The sequence below is a fragment of the Gekko japonicus genome, unplaced genomic scaffold (assembly GCF_001447785.1).
Source record: "Gekko japonicus isolate JY-2015 unplaced genomic scaffold, Gekko_japonicus_V1.1 scaffold336, whole genome shotgun sequence".
In the NCBI taxonomy this organism is placed as follows: Eukaryota; Metazoa; Chordata; class Lepidosauria; order Squamata; family Gekkonidae; genus Gekko; species Gekko japonicus.
The window spans coordinates 637,713-641,301 of NW_015172014.1; the positions used below are offsets into that span (position 1 = coordinate 637,713).

The 3,589-nt window shown below is 55.4% G+C and overlaps 1 long non-coding RNA gene across 1 annotated transcript in view; it reads left to right on the forward strand.

Moving 5' to 3' along the window:
- Nucleotides 1-1,407: 1,407 nt before the first annotated feature.
- LOC107118103 overlaps nt 1,408-3,589 on the forward strand; it is a 3,297-nt gene continuing 1,115 nt past the window's right edge. Inside the window, exons 1-3 of the long non-coding RNA XR_001482755.1 lie at nt 1,408-1,465; nt 2,024-2,104; nt 2,514-2,534. This is a non-coding gene — a long non-coding RNA (uncharacterized LOC107118103). The remainder of the gene's footprint in view (nt 1,466-2,023; nt 2,105-2,513; nt 2,535-3,589) is intronic.

A 3,589-nucleotide genomic window follows, 5' to 3' on the forward strand; every position in this document is an offset into this window, starting at 1 on the left:
GCCAAACATCTGACGTTTATTCTATATGGCTCTTACATTAAGCAAGTTCGGCCACCCCTGTTCTACAGGGTCTACCCTCCAAAACGTCCATTCCCTCCAGGGAAAACTGATCTCTGTAACCTGGAGACCCATTGCAGTTCTGGGAGATCTGGAGGCTGGTAACCCCACCCAAAACCTATAGGGTCCCTCGGTCGCCCCTGGCCACCAGCAGGGGATGGGGGGTTTTTTTTTGCTGTATCCAGGCTGGGAAACTCTGGGAGATTTGGGGGTGTGGGGCCTGCGGAGGACAGGGACCAGTGCTCCCTCTAAGCTGTGGAGTCCTGTGAGCAAAAAGTCTACTTTGTGAGCTCCTGGCACTAAAGTTGTGAGCCAGCAATTTGTCTACTGCCTAAATCAGTTTGCTCTGGAGCCCTCCTTCCTGAGCTAAGGCAAAAATGTGAGAGCTGGAGGCTAAAGAACTGTGAGCTAGCTCACACTGGGGCTGGGCAGTGGCAGATTGGGGGCCCCAAAAAATTGGGGGAACACTTGCCCCCATCGAGGGAACGGTAACCCTCAGTGGAAGGGAGGTCTGGGAGGTCCCCAGGCCCCACCTGGAGGCTGGCAGGCCTAGGACTGCCCCTTTAAGAACAGAACCTTGGGGCCGTGGAACTGTTGCTTAGGGGGACCTCTTAGAACCCGGCCCCAGACGGGAAACAGTCTCCAGAATACTGCCAAGGCCACACCCACAACTCTCTTGGTTCTGAAGAGCCGGCAGCCTTCCCCATGGCCTCTACCGCTTTCGCCCCCCAAGAGGTCCTCTGGAGGCCCCCCGCCTCCGCCACCCTCCTGCTTCTCACCCTGGCCACCGGGTGCCTGGAAGCCGACGGCTGCCTCCCTTGCCGGCCGCAGTTCAAGAACCTGAAGAGCCGTTTTGCCCGCCTCTGCGCACAATACCGCGAACATGGCGGCCGGCAGAATTGTACCCGCTACCCCTGGGGGAGGAAATCGTTCCAAGGCTTTGCTCTAGGTAGACCACCCAGGACGCCTGGGTTCTCTGGGGAGCGGCTGGAGGTGGAGAAAGGGGCGGGTGGGTGTCCTGGGTTTGAGACTGGCCCGACGAGGATTGGAACCCAGCACTCCCCTAGGCAAAGCTCCACTCGCCCTCCTCTTCACTAGATCTTTAGAGACCAACAAGAATTGGGCTGGGGGGCGGGGGATAAACTTTTGAGAGTCCTCCAAGCTCCCAGTGCTTAAGATCTCAGAATCTCATTCCCCGAAAATCTTGTGCTCTTGGACTCCTATCTAGCTCTTCAGCACCGCCACCCACCTGAAAGTATCGTTTCTGTTGTGATTCTGGGAGATCTCTAGGCCCCATCTGGAGGTTGGTAACCTTGTCTCCTTCTCTGTCCTTTGCTCTCTCTGTCTGCAGATGAGCTTGCCTTGGATCTGATTCTGGAAAAAACACACCGAGTCTTTCGTGTTATCGGTGAGTCTCTCAGTGTAAGAACATAAGAGAAGCCAGCGTTGGACCAGGCCAGTGGCCCATCCAGTCCAACACTCTGTGTCACACAGTGGCCAAAAATACCAGGTGCCATCAGGAGGTCCAGCAGTGGGGCCAGGGCGCTAGAAGCCCTCCCACTGTTGCCCACCTCCCCAGCACCAAGAATACAGAGCTTCACTTGCCCCGGACTGAGAGTTCCTATCTATACCTTGTGGCTAACAGCCACTAATGGACCTCTGCTCCATATGCTTATCCAATTCCCTCTTCAAGCCATCCATGCTTGTAGCCACCGCCACCTCCTGTGGCAGTGAATCCCAAGTGTTCATCACTCTTTGGGTGAAGAAGGACTTCCTTTTATCCCTTCTAACCCGACTGCTCAGCAATTTCATGGAGTGCCCACTGAGTTCTTGTGTTGTGAGAGTTTGGGGGACTAGTGATTGTAGCAAACGATTTATGGGCTGAGAGGGGTTGAACAAGGGTAGGAGAAAAAACAGGGCATTTGTCCAGAAGTGGGCGACAGTGAGGCTTTCCTCTCCTTTTCAGAAATAAATCAAAGCCTGGAAGACTTTCCAAAGTTCTGGGACTGGCTCCACGAGGTGAAGATGCCCGAGCAGAGCAGAGAAGGTCAGTGACAACAAGGCTGCGCAAATATAGTTGGGGCTCCATTTGGTGCAGGGCTTGTTGGAAGATGTGAACCATTGTTATGAAAGAGGAGGCGAGTGCTTCTGAGCATGGGCAGAGGGCCTTTCCCTGCCACACGTGTAACCTCGCACGTCCGGGATGGTGGGAGAGACGGTGTCCAGGTGTGGTTGGCCTAGCCCTTCTCTCTTTGGAAATTTGCCGTGAGGTGTGCGTGTGTGTCAAATAACAGAGGGGGGGGATCTGTCTCTATTCGGGGAAGGGGCAGGAACTCTTCTCCTTTGCCACTTGCATTGGGGGCCCATCTTCACAATGCCGCCCCCCCCGATTTCTAATGGAGAGCGTGTAAAGGATGTTGAGTGTGCCCTAACTGCTTTATTTCCTTCTCTTTCAGCTTTGTGCCCTCCGGCTTGCCGTAAGTCCTGGGACAGGGGATGAGATTCCAGAATGGGCAAGATCATCACCCTCCCTTTAGCGACAGCGTCCCATTCTCCCTGCGCCCTCCCCACAACCCCACCTCCAAATGCCTCTGGAAGTTTCGGCCTGGCCCAGCAGAAAATGATCGGCAGGCGAGGCAAATAACCATCCCTGGTGTCTGGGCACTGCGAATTTGATTGGCTGTGCCGGTTTTTAAAAACGTTGCTTTGGCAGCAGCTGTCACCAAAGCAGAAGGATAACGGAAGGGGAGCCGCGGCAGCCATTTTGTAGCTGGCTACGCCTCCTGCTCTGCGGTGGCTCAAGTGGTCAAGTGGTTAAGACGCTGAACTGCAGGCTGTGAAAGGTCGGTAGTTCAGCAGTTCAAGACCCGGGTGCCGCACGGCGGAGTGAGCGCCCGTCTCTAGTTCCAGCTCCTGCCAACCTAGCAGTTCGAAAGCAAGAAATTGCAAGTAGATAAATAGGTACCACTTCGGTGGGAAGGGAACAGCGTTCCGTGCGCCTTGGTGTTTAGTCATGCCGGCCACATGACCACGGAAACGTCTTCGGACAGTGCTGGCTCTTCGGCTTTGAAAAGGAGATGAGCACCGCAACCCTAGAGTCCAACTCGACTGGCTTTCGAGCAAGGGAACCTTTACCTTTTTACGCCTCCTGCAGCAGCCATTTTGTGGCTGAGCTCATCGTGGGCTGCGATCATACACAACGTTGAACCCAACATAGGCGCGAATGCCAGGCAGATTTAAAGGGCGCAATCAGACAACAACATCTGGGAGGCACCCTGCAGCCGTCGGCAACCCGTTCTGCTCCGCCACAGAAGCGGAGTTAAAAGACACTGGGGAAAATCCGGGAGTGAACGGGTTGTGACGGGCCACGGACTTTCCCCCGTCTGATCGCTCCGGCACGCTCTCATGGCGTCGGGATGGTCTGGTCAGGCCATCCCGACTCCGTGCTGTTGTTCCCCCCCCCTTCACAGTATGCGCATCATCGCAAACTCCATAGGGAGCCCTCGGGGCGGATCAGAAACACATGGCAAAA